This window comes from Aythya ferina (assembly GCF_964211825.1).
Source record: "Aythya ferina genome assembly, chromosome: 1".
Classification (NCBI taxonomy): Eukaryota; Metazoa; Chordata; class Aves; order Anseriformes; family Anatidae; genus Aythya; species Aythya ferina.
In genome coordinates this window covers 195,132,498-195,146,280 of record NC_140296.1, presented here as the reverse complement: position 1 = coordinate 195,146,280, position 13,783 = coordinate 195,132,498, and the positions used below count along the sequence as shown (strand labels likewise).

Here is a 13,783-nt window from a genome sequence, read left to right as displayed (position 1 = left end):
TCAGTGGTGTTTACAAACACTAATTATTTCTGCCTCTCTACTTGTCTTCTGTTATCCATGGGTTGTTATTTATTTATTTTAAGTGCCAAAAAAAAAGGACCAAATTGTATAAGAAATGTCAGCAAAGGCTCTTAGTTTCAGTTAATGAGAACAAGAAAGGAAGAATTAAAGAAACAGAAAAATGGGCAGTCAAGAATATGTTCCTGTTAACTGAAGATTATGTGAAGCACAAAGCAGAAAATGAAAATTGAAATAGAAGGTGGGGAGGAGTTAGGTACTTTGTTTAAAATTTGTATTTGAATTCTGACCTGTTATTAAATTTTCTGAACCAGACAGAAAATTGAAGGCAGCCTGGGAACAGTGCTCGATGACAGTGACATTTCCTGACAGAGCAATTCTTTGCATATCAGTTGTACTAATTGTATTCAAACTGACAGCAACAGTTTAACCCATTCACCAGAGGAATCATCTTTCTGCAAGACCAGTGATCTGTGGTTTCTTTTAGATGTCAGTCTAGCCTTGTACTGTACATTTTAAAGGTACAATTAGGTTTAAATGTTTAGACTGGTATGATAAATATATCTCCACCTGAAGTGTTTTACAGCAGAATCTTAAAAAAGAAACAAACAAACAAGAACAAAAACTAACTAGTTTTCTCCTGCAGAAAAACTTAGAAAATTAAGGGGGTTTGCCCTTTTCAAAGCCAGGTTGAATGAAATCAGTTCTTGCCTAAGGCAGTTTTCTTTATTTGACTGTAAATGAAAATAATTTTGAGCATCAGAAAGTGTTTTGCCTCCACAAATACCCAGAGTGTATTGTACCGTTAGAACAACTGAAATCCAACTGCCAGTGCTATTTTCCTCCAGTCTAAATGGGTTTATATTTTTTATATTAGAGGCAGGAGACCCTATCAGGCTGGAAGACGGGAACATCAGATGAAAATCAGTTAAATACATCCATTCATTGTAGAAATTATTCTGCCCATACAAAGCTTAATCGTGGGTGGAAATTGGGAGAGATGAAAATCCTGTATGACTGGCCAAGCTCAGAGGGTTGTAAGCTGTTTTAGATGCATATTCGGTTGTCCTTTGGAAACTGCCAAGCCTTATAAATGCTTTCCAGGCCTTTTTCTCTGCTCCTACAACACCACTAGCTGCTGCAAAAACTATTACCAGAATAAATCTGTAGAAATGACACCCTGCCATTGGACTGGGTTGTACTGAAGATGATGGGTGCATGAATAGACCTTTAATATAGTAGTTACTTAATACAGCTGTTGTATGGAAAACTCTGAGATACAGGATAGTTAGTTTACTGTTAAAAGATATGGGTTAAATTGCAAAAGGAGGTGAGAAGAAAAGAAGAGGGGAAGGTGTTGTTGGCACCCTCCAGGGATATGAAAGCATGTGCATTTCAACTTACAACTGTCTTCTCTCTGGTGCTATTGACCTGGATACTTGGATTGTGGATAGGTTATACATTCTATTATTAGGGACTGAATTATTCTTAGAAAAGACTGGGTAAAGAGAATGAGCAGAAAGTCTAAAAAGAATTCCAGGGGGGAGGAAGGGGGGGGGGGGGGGGAATAAAAAAAATGAGTGAATAAGTGTAAGCTAAAGAAGAAAATTTATCTAGAGAAATCATAGAAAGAAGGAAAATATAGATGGAGAAAAATAATTATCAGAGTTTGGGTTTTACGGAAAATCAAAATATAAATGTTAGCTTAAAATATATATATATTTTCAGCACAGTGCAGAAAACTATGGTACTTGACATTGTCTATGTATTCAGGTTTCATGACCACTCTTGCAGAGCCATGCTATGAAGCTAGTGTTCACCTGGTAGTTCAGATACTATTACTATGCCGTAGATTTTTCTTTAGAAGGGGTTTGATCTCTCTTCCTTGAGCCCTTGAGAAATAAAAGCTGTAGAGCACTCTCAAAGCTTTTAGTGGAGAGAAGTCAAAATTTTCCTTGCTGAGAGCTGAGAGAAAACTTAAGCTAGGTGAACAAACACCATGACAGAGAATGAAAGTTTAACTGAAAATAATGGACTTGATCCAGTAAAAATTTCTCTTAATGGACCTTGCTTGCAGGTTTAACACTAACTTAATCAATGTATTTAACCAATGCATAAGGAAACTAAGCATTACAATTAGGAGTGCAATGTGTCAACTGCTTAACTTCTGTCTAAAAAATCCTCACAGATGTAAAAACAAATATGGTATTAAATGCATATATTCCCAATGCAATCCTAAAATGAAAAGACAGATCATTTGAACAGGTTTAATTTTATGTAACTTCAGTCCTCTTAAAGCAAGTTGTCTAATTTCATGCTAGTCACACAGGCTTCCTTTCCAGTAAATGGAATAAATAGGCATATCTGAAAGATAAATAATCTGGCCTACTTTAGGAGCTATTTTAGTATTATCTTTTGGAGGTGCTTGTTTCTCTTTGACAACAATGAAGAGAACCTACAGTGACTGGCTCAGAGTAATAGATTTAACTTTCAGACCCCTTCATTATGGCAAATCAATTCCATCCTTTGTTACATGAAGGAAGGTCAAAGTGTAAAATAGTGTTCTGCCAAGAAGTAGTATTTCGATTTTTCAGAAAACATAAGTTATTGCTTGTTAGTAATTCAAACATGGAGTATTTCAGAAATCATTTACTTTGTTCTGTCTTCATGTTCTATTCTTGTGGGTCTGTGCTTCAAAAACTGATTAGCAGAAATTTATGAAGAGTCTTAATATGATGTATTATTTTGAAAGTATGGAAGTATTTTGTGGAGACTTTATATTTCTGTATTTTATATACTCCACTGAGCAGCATAGTAAAGTTAAAAATATCTTCCAGTATAAATTTTTTAACAAACAAAAAGTCTTTACTTGTTTTTGAAAATTATATAAAAATAGAACAAATAATTCAAATGTAGAACAGCACATATGAGGGTAGCTTACTTTGATAGATAACTACAGATTGCTTGTTCTTTTCTTTTACCTGATGATTAGCTTTGAGTGCAAATACTAATCCCTAACCAGCAGTTTCCTATTAACTATCCTGAGGTTTTGTATCTGTGTCTGAGTTGTGTACTTCAGAGTACCAAACTATAGATGGTGGTGTGTTCATCTTCTGACCTTTTCCCAGTTTTATGTGGGAGAATTCTAGTATCTGGATAAAAATATGGTATTTCCATGAATATATATATATATATACACATGTATACACAATGATCTATTTTCCTTTGAATGCTTGGATCTCTCTGTTGTGAAATGCTTATTGTCATTGGCCCAGTTGTTTTAAGTAAATATTTGGGGTTCCAGATGAGCAGATCTCTTCAGTTGGAAATGGCCTTTTTACAGACTGCCAATGCAGTGAACGGCATATACAGTTATGCCTTGAATACACGACTGCATGTACTTCAGTGTGGACTTTGAAGACCTGTTTTTATCACTTTAATGATAATCATAATTTTGCATTAGGATATTTATCTCATTTTGTATCATTGTGAAACTAGACATTCCTGCTAAACACTCTGTTTACTTTTTTTTTTTTTTCTTTTCAGAATTTTGTTTTACTGTTTACTGTATGGACTTTAAAAATAGCAGAGCTACTTTTAGCAGAGCTACTGTAGTGTATCACTGTGATGTTAAAGCTGTCATGGACACGAAATAGCATCATAACATTTTGACTGAGTACAAGTGACTGTGCTGCAGCTTTGAGATTATAGTTTGCAAGCCAAGTGTCAGTAGAGGCAACTCATTAGCTACATGGCTGTCAGTAAAAGACCATATAGTGGATTGCCAGTCACATAATGTTTAGCTTTATCCTCACAAGTGTTGTTTTCTGAGGAACATAGCTTTTCAGAAGGTTTCTTTTTAGGTAAGCAGCCATGTTTATTTTGGGTCCTCAGACTCCAGTCTCTTTCTGATTAAGACAACAACAAAATAACACTCTTATCTTTTCCAAAGTAAGTTAAACTTTCTCAAAGCAGGCTAGACCATGAGATGAACAACCTTCTTGGACAAATCTTCTCATTGTCTAAATATCATATATATATATATGGGAGTTGGTGTTCTCTTGTATCAGAGCCAGTGTAAGCAGAGTACCAGATTTTAATGAGAAATCTTCGAGGACCAGAGGGAAGGTAAAAATGTTATGCCATTTACATGGGGATCTCCAAAGGTAAATGAGGAATCATGAGTGGCTGGCATAGCAGTCAAGGATTTCCAGCACTTGTATTGGTACAACCTAAAATGCAGTTAAGGTGACAGTAATAGGAAAGAGTGAGAACCTGTTTTCAAAGGATGGCATATGCTTGTGAATTTATCCAAGCCTGGTTCCTTATTTGTGTATTAGTTGAGGTTAGGAGATGATGAACAGAGCAGCTCTCTGCTCTGACATTAAAATAAATAAATGAATAAATAAGTAAAATAATTATTGAATTCTCTCTTACTTATCAGAGAACAATACTACAGTAATAATGGATATTTAACTCTGAAAATGGTCATGATTTGTGTAGAACACCTGCAATTTCAGCTGTTTTGAACTTGTATTTAACTCTTGTTTCAGATGTGCTTTCAGATAGTATTTTCATCTGAGACTGCAATATTTAAACTAGATGTGTATATGGAGCATCTCACATAAGAGATCTGTTCATAAAGAACACATGAAGAACTTCAGTTTTCTGCACTCATTTAGAGCACTGATTAAGTGTGTACTTCTCAGCCTCTAATTGGACTGTACATGTCAGTCATCTGAGGAAAAGTCAATTGGGTCCAAAAAGGTGGCAGTCAGGAAGTTTCTTGAGAAGTTCTGATGGCTAAAAAGTGAATCTTTTTCTGTAAATCAACATCAGTTTTATATAACATTTCTTCCAGTTTTTATACTCAACTCTGAAAGCTACTGTGATTTCTTTCTTGCTAAGTCTATATCAGATATTTTGGTGATATTTCAACAAAGAGAGGTAGAAAGGTGACGCTGTTGCTCATGAAGTGAAAAGATCTAGTTTGAACCACCACAAGTCTCCTCTAGATTCAATGGGAGTTTGAATCATCTTAAAGACTTTTTTAAGTGATTGAGGAAAGAATGGTGAACCAAAACAATCTCCAATTCAGGGAAGAGTGATCTTATGTGTATTGCATGAAGTAGATGTACAAATATTTCCAGAGCTATTTGAACAGGGAGAAGCTGTCGCAAGATTTTCTCAGTCATACAGGAAGGAGGCTGAGGGGCTGAGGATTCTTTTTCTGAAATAAATCTGTCTTTTTAAGGAGATTCCAATAAGTCCATGAGAGCTTTACATATAGATCAGTTTAAATCAAATTAAAATTTGTCACAGCATACTAAATTTTGTGGGTTTTTTTTGAAGTGTTCTTAAGAAATAAATAATTGTTTAAAAAATTGAGATACAAAAAAGATAGTAATATTTTTCCTTATTTAGTCAATGTCTGTTTTATTTTTTTTTCCTAAAAACATTCAGCAAAACAAAAGCATGTGATTTTAACTTACTTTGTGTAATGAGATGATATTTTTGTTCTTGAATAGATGCTATTGCAAATCAAATGTGGGTATGAAAGTCAGATATTACAGTAACAAAACTATTACTCTTGAACACCGTCAGCTATAGAGTCTCACAAAATTTTGGCATGATGTTACGTGTGATGTATGTCATGTGTCTGAAATCTTAGCACAAAACATGAAATGAGTGAAGGATTAAATATACCAAACATGAAAGGATGTGCAACTGTGAGTCATCCTTCATGCTGGTCTGCTAAGGGTGTGAGATTATGGGATGAAGAACTCCTCCAGTATTTATTTTTTTTCTCCATCACCACCACCAATAGCTTTGAACATGCATAGTAAAGAAATACTGCTTATTTGTGTGAGAGAACTTGTCATTCATAGTCAGGAAGAATCTAGTCATATTCAAAGCACAGATTGTCAGTTCAATTTAGTTGGTGTGGAGTTTGTAATGGACTGTAGTAAAGACATTTTGTCATTAAATGCTGTTGTAGTTTTACCCTGGCAGGCAGCTAAGTACTAATACATCCTCGTTAATCACCATCCTTCATGCCATTAATACACCACCTGTGTATTAATACACATATATTCCCTTAGTCTGTGGACCATCCCTGTGAAATATCCATAAAATACCCACTGCCACAATGTAGATTCTATCTGTTGTGGTGTTGCTCAGGACAGGAGAGGTGGTGTGTTGCCTGGAGTTACTGGACACCAAAGCCATCTCAGATCAGGTCACTGCTGTACTTGCACTGCTTCCTGTGAGCTTTGTCTTTTATTGGTTGGAGTGTTTCCTGCTATAGCAATTCCTGTAACATGCAATTCATATCATGAGTTACAACAGTTCTAAGGCACATCCATCACAATCACCACCAAGCTATAGGACTTAACATTGCAATAAATGGCCTGGGTTGTGGTAAGAGGTTCCTGCTATAGTACTTCCTATAACATGCAACTCAAATCATGAGTTACAATAGTTTAAATGCACATTCATTGCAATATCCACCTCTTGTTCTTTTGGACCAGGCCCTAGGGATTAACACTGCAATGAACTCCTGCTCCTGCCCTCTTCCAGCCTGGACTTGTCCATTGGCCACAGTCCCTTAGAGGGGTACCTATTCTGACATGGCCTTATCCATCTATGGCCAGAGACACTTTGGCCATATGAGTTCCCACGTGGACTCATTCATTAGTCAGAGTCCCTCTCATTCAAGTTCACTATGGAGTTCCAGCCTTGCCAGTTCCATGTTCCAGCATGGGAACAGCAACGATGCCATGGCCATCAGCCAGCCCTGGTGGATGGCTGTAGCTGTTATCAAAATGTTCCCAGGCACAGCAGCCACTAACAAACACAGGACTCTATTTAGCTGCCAATTAGCAGCTAAAAAGCTATAACATCTATAAATGTGGTCTAGCACCATCCAGACTCAAATCAAATCTGTCATGATCTTGAACCCTTCTGCCTCATGTTGGGTGCCAGAAAACTGTTGTGTTTTAACCCCAGTGGGCTGCTCAGCACCATACAGCTGCACATTCTTCCCAGGTGGTATGGGGGAGAAAATCTGAAAGGTAAAAGCACAAGAACTCATAGCTGAGATAAAGACAGTTTACTTGGTAAGGTAAAAGCCACATGTACAAGTAAAGCAAAACAAGGAATTCATTCTCTGCTCCCCTTTGGCAGGCAGGTGTTCAGCCACTTCCAAGAAGGCAGGGTTCGTCATACATAATGGTTTCTTGGGAAGACAAACGTCATCACTCCGAACACCTCTCGCTTCCTCCTTCTTTACCCCAGTTTTTATTGTTGAGTATGATGTCATACAGTATGGACTATCTCTTTGGTTCTGGGTCCTGGCTGTGTCCCTGCCCAGCATCTTGTGCATGTCCAGCCTCCATGCTGGCAGGGCAGCAGAAGTAAAAAAGTAATTGCTCTGCAATAACTAAAAATATCAGTGTGCTGTTATCACCACTATTTTCATCAAAAATCCAAACCACAACATCACACAAGCCTCTATAAAGAAAATTAACTCTATCCCAACCAAAACCATGACAAATGGCCATAAAAGATTTATCCTGTCTATCAGTCAAAAATGATAAAATGTCTTTGCAGTGTTATGATTAAGATACTTAATATTGCACTTAGTAATAATATCTGATATCTGGTTCTCAGATCTATTCTTGTACTGAGAAATTATTTTTGGATGTTTTGATGTATTTGTAGAACTGAATATAAGAAGAAGGATACCATTATAGAAAAAGGTGCAAAGCAGTAGAAAGATTAAGATATTTGTAGTATATTGCTTTAATCAACATTTCTGAATACGAAATGAAAGATAATAAAAATCGCACTTTCAGAAGACCAAACTGGCAAATATAAGTTTTTTATGATGTCTTTTATTACTGGAATGTCAATGAATGTCAATGATAATATATTGTATATATATATAATATATATACAATACTCCATACAAGAAAAAAGGTGCAATGATATGTCAGCAGTATATCAACAGTAATCACAACTCCAGCAAACTGTGTTTTGACATATTAGGTGTTTTTTTTTTTCTTTTTTTGAAGTTGTTGTTAGCTTCTGTGTATGTGTGTGTGTGTGTGTGTGTGCGCACTATAAACATCGGCAAACCATTAGCTCTATGGGAAAGAGAAAAAGAAAAAAACTGTTTCTGAGATGCTTTAAATTACAATGTATCCAAGTCAAATTAAATATTAATGGTCTAGATGTCTACTGGTATAACACATTTGCACAAACATGCATCAAAGTGTTTCCTAAATTATGAAGAACTTATGAAATCCTTTCATAATTCCTTATGAAGGAATTATGAAATCCTTTGGATTGTAGAAACTGAGATTACATCTGAAAGAAGAGGCATTCTGAACTGATTCACAAAAAGATGAAATTCTCTGAAAATGCACTAATAGAGGAACTTCATACAAGTAACTGTAAAATCAGCAAGGATGTAAAATAGTTTCTTTAAAGTAATTCACAAAATTAGTGTGAGATAATTAAACAAAGAATAGGGAATTTAATTGTTTGGGGCAATTAAAAATTAGAGTGGATGTGACACTAGGGGGCCTATTCAAAAATCTTTGAAACCTTTTGAAGTCATCAGAAGTCTGTCCACTGAATTTTGGCAGTTTTTGAGTCAGCCATAGATTGTTGTACTTGAATAATTATTTGACATTGTTTTAATATGCATGCATATCTCTTGAAATTGTTTTCCATCTTCTGATTGATATATTTCTGAAGATGGGAGAGCATGAGGAGAGCTTGCATTTTATGTGTTCTGGATTAAAATTAGTTGCAATATGAATAGAAAATAAAGCATATTTCCTACTTTTATGGTACAATATTTCCATATTTCTTTATATTTCTTTGTTTTAATAAAAGATGAACCTTGCTCTTTGCTAAATTTCAAGATCTTTCACTAACCAATGTACAAAAAAAAATAAATAAAATACATTTTCCAAGCAGAAAATTACATCTAAAGAAAATTTAGTAACTGAATTTGTAGTCAATAAAAATCTAATTTCTCATTACCATTACTAATTAATCAGGTTGTGAAGAAGTGATGACTCCAGTATCGAACCTAACAGGAAGGAGCCATCCATTTTCACCCAAGTTTTCCATTAGGTATTTCAACACTTAGGAATAAAATTTTTAAAACACCTTAAAATGGATGAGTACATTCCATCAGACTTGCATATTCATAACTCAGTTTTTCTTTCAGCAAAGATCAGAAAAGTGTATGTAAAGTATTACTTCTGTTCTCGTAAGTCTTGCAAAACTGTGTATAGAATGTTTTGGGGTAGAAGACAGAAGATACAAGGGACCTTAAAGATCACCCAGTTCCAACCCCTCTGCCCTGGGAAGGGACACCTCCCACTAGACCAGGTTGCCCAAAGATCAGCCTGGCCTTGAACACTTCCAGGGATGGACTATCCTTGGCTTCTCTGGGCAACTTGCTCCAGTGTCTCACCACCCTCAGAGTAAAAAAATTTCTTCCTTATCTGAATCTACCCTATTTCATTCTAGACCATTACATCTTGTCCTATCACTACACCCCCTGACAACCTCTGTTGGGGAGTAACCCCAACACCCTCAGCCTGTCTTCATAGGAGAGGTGCTGCAGGCATCTGAATTATCCTCGTGGCCCTCCTCTGGACTCTTTCTAATAAGTCCAAGTTCTTCTTGTGCTGGGGACCCCAGGGCTGAATGCAGCACTCCAGGTGGAGTCTCACAAGAGCAGAGTAGAGGGGGAGAATCACCTCCCTCAACCTGCTGGCCATGCAGCTTTTGATGCATCCCAGGATATGGTTGTCTTTCTGGGCTGCAAGTGCATTATGCCAGCTCTTCATGAGCTCCTCATCCACCAGTACCCCAGGTCCTTCTCCTTAATCCATTCTCCTCCCAGCCTGTGTTTTTGCTTGGGAATGCCCAGGCCCAGATGCAGGACCTTGCACTTGGCTTTGTTGAGCTTCAGGAGATTTGCACAGGCCCACCTCTCAAGACTGTCCAGGTCCCTCTGGATTGCATCCCTTCCCTCAACCAACTGTGCCACACAGCTTCATATCATCAGCAGACTTGCTGAAGTTGCACTCAGTCCCACTGTCTGCATGTATGTCACCAACAAAGATGTTAAACAGAGCCAGTCCCAATATTGACTCCTGAGGAACACCACTTGGTACTGATCTCTACGTGGACATTGAGCTGTTGACCATAACTCTTTGAATGTAACCATCCAGCCAATTCCTTACCCACTGAGTGGTCCATCCATGAAATCCATGCCTCTCCAATTTAGAGACAAGGATATCATGGGGAACAGTGTCAAATGCTTTACACAAGTACAGGCAGATGACATCAGTTTCTCTTCCCCTATCCACCAATGCTGTAACCCCATTGTAGAAGCCCTCAAATCTGCCAGGTATGATCTGCCCTTAGCGAAGCCGTGTTGGCTGTCACCAGTCACTTCCTTATTTTCTATGTGCCTTAAGACAGTTTCCAGGAGAGTGTGCTGAGAATAAGGGTGCTTGAAGTCCCACACGAGAACCATTGCTTCTATGTTTCTATAGAGGGCCTCATCTGCTTGGCCTTTCTGATCAGGTGGCCTGTAGTAGACCACCGCTATAATGTCACCTGTTCCTGCCCTCCCTTTAATCCTAACCCATCAGCCCTCTGTTACCTCCCCATCCATACCCAGGCAGAGTTCCATGCCATCCAGCTGCTCATTGGCACAGAATGCAATAGAACCCTGGGAAACTGCTCTTGAAGGCCTCGATGTCCACCAGTGCTGGTCACTCTTTAAGCGATGCCTCCTAGAAGCACAAGATCAGGCAATTCCAAAATATCGCAAGTCAGGCAGGCGGGGCAGGAGGCCGGCGTGGCTGACCAGGAATGTTCTAATGGAGATTAGGCGGAAACAGAGAGTGTTTCGCTACTGGAAGGAGGGCCAGGCGTCATGGAAAGAATACAGGGATGCTGTTCGTGTTTGTAGGGAGAAAGTTCGTGTGGCCAAAGCACAGCTAGAGTTGAAGCTGGCTGTGTCTGTGAGAGAAAATAAAAAGGGTTTTTTTAGATATGTAAATGGAAAAAGGAGAGCTAAAGAATACATAGGGCCGCTCCTTGATAGGGAAGGTCTCCTCACAGACGATGACATAGGCAAAGCAGAGACGCTTAACGCCTTCTTTGCCTCTGTCTTCAATGCCGATGATGGGCTTCGGGACCCAGGGTGCCCTGAGCTGGAGGGCCGGGACGGTGGGGATGACAAACTCCCAACTGACCCTGAACATGTGCGGGATTTGCTACTCCACCTGGATCCCTACAAGTCCATGGGTCCGGATGGGATTCATCCCCGGGTGCTGAAAGAGCTGGCGGATGTCATCGCGGAACCTCTTTCAATTACTTTTCAACGATCCTGGGAATTTGGAGAGGTCCCGGTAGACTGGAAGCTGGCAAATGTTGTGCCAATTTTCAAGAAGGGTCAGAAAGAAGACCCTAGCAATTACAGGCCTGTCAGTCTCACGTCAGTGCCTGGTAAAATCATGGAGAAGTTGGTTCTCGGACTTATTGAGGCGCACCTGGGGGACAAAGCAGTCATTGGTCCCAGCCAGCATGGGTTTGTGAAGGGTAGGTCCTGCCTAACTAACCTGATTTCCTTTTATGATAAGATCACCCGTATGGTGGACCAAGGGAAACCAGCTGATGTGATTTTTTTGGACTTCAGCAAGGCTTTTGACATGGTTTCCCATAGGATCCTACTGGACAAAATGTCCGCCATACAGCTAAATAAAAACATCATACGATGGGTGAGCAATTGGCTAACGGGCAGGGCCCAAAGGGTTATGGTAAATGGGGCTGTGTCAGGCTGGCGGGCGGTCACCAGTGAGGTCCCTCAAGGCTCCATTTTAGGGCCGGTACTTTTCAATATTTTTATAAACGATCTGGATGTAGGAATAGAAGGTATTTTGAGCAAGTTTGCTGATGACACCAAACTTGGAGGAGTTGTGGACTCAAATGAGGGCGTAAAGGCCTTACAGAGGGATCTGGACAGGTTGGAGAGCTGGGCGATCACCAACCGCATGAAGTTCAATAAGAGCAAGTGCCGGGTCCTGCACCTGGGACGGGGAAACCCTGGCTGCACGTACAGACTGGGCGATGAGACGCTGGAGAGCAGCCTAGAAGAGAGGGATCTGGGGGTCGTGGTAGACAGCAAGTTGAATATGAGCCAGCAGTGTGCCCTGGCAGCCAGGAGGGCCAATCGTGTCCTGGGGTGCATCAAGCACGGCATCGCTAGTAGGTCAAGGGAGGTGATTGTCCCGCTCTACTCTGCGCTGGTGCGGCCTCACCTCGAGTACTGTGTGCAGTTCTGGGCACCACAGTATAAAAAGGACATGAAACTGTTGGAAAGTGTCCAGAGGAGGGCTACGAAGATGGTGAAAGGCCTGGAGGGGAAGACGTACGAGGAACGGCTGAGGTCACTGGGCCTGTTCAGCCTGGAGAAGAGGAGGCTGAGGGGAGACCTCATCACAGTCTACAACTTCCTCGTAAGGGGGTGTCGAGAGGCAGGAGACCTTTTCTCCATTAACACTAGTGACAGGACCCGCGGGAATGGGGTTAAGCTGAGGCAGGGGAAATTTAGGCTGGACGTCAGGAGGGGGTTCTTCACAGAGAGGGTGGTTGCACACTGGAACAGGCTCCCCAGGGAAGTGGTCACTGCACCGAGCCTGTCTGAATTTAAGAAGAGATTGGACTGTGAACTTAGGCACATGGTCTGAACTTTTGGGTAGACCTGTGCGGTGTCAAGAGTTGGACTTGATGATCCTTAAGGGTCCCTTCCAACTCAGGATATTCTATGATTCTATGATTCTATGATTCTATGAACCCTCCTCAGCTCTTCCTTCCTAAAGAGCCTGTATCCTTCCATTCCAACACTCCAGTCATGGGAGCCATCCCACCATGTCTCCATGATGCCAATGAGGTCATACTCCTGCAGGTGTACATACATCTAGTACATCTAGAGACTAGTTTATCTATTTTTAAGATAATTAAAAAGTTGACAATCTGGGATGCCTTATGTGTAACTCCAAGATCAGAGCTAAATTTATAGCTTAGCTTTGCTTATGATTATCATTTTTTTTTACACTTAAAGCCTAATATAAATAGATTTTGCTCAGGTGAAAATACCATTGATTTAACACTATCTGTTTCTTCTTTAACTAAAGTAACTATTCATGTTTAAGAGAAATGCAGTGAACGAATATATATCAGTCACTTAGAAAATCACGTAAACTCGCCAGTACACATAGTCACTTGGTATAGGAGGCACAACTTTTAAAGACAGCTTTCAGGTTAAAATGGCATTCTGAAAATGTATCTGCAAGAAGAAAAAAATGTACTTTAAAGTCATCCAAGATCTGTATTATACAGTCACACTTCCCCACCACACACACACACCGAGTTATAAGGAAAAGGATCTTTTAGTTACTGAAGCTTGAGTGCATATTTAAAAGTGCCTGCAAATTTTCACTTTAAAAAAAGTTTAAGTTGGTCCATTGAAATTTACAATTTCTATTGTAAATAGAAAAAAGTGGTGTATTTACATTTCTAATACTTGAATGATTCATTCAGTGTCTTTCACTAAAGCAAAAACAGATAAACAAAGTAGTGGAGCTGAAAAGACAAGACAATGATGTTTTAAAAATATCTGTATGCATCATTAATTGTAACAGCAGAGTGTCTTCTGTTTGCATTT

The 13,783-nt window shown here is 39.3% G+C and overlaps 1 protein-coding gene across 9 annotated transcripts in view; it reads left to right on the top strand.

The window, feature by feature from the left end:
- The window catches only part of MAGI2 (membrane associated guanylate kinase, WW and PDZ domain containing 2), a 768,619-nt gene that overhangs the window by 293,355 nt on the left and 461,481 nt on the right, over positions 1–13,783 (top strand). The gene's annotated exons all lie outside the window — the stretch shown is intronic.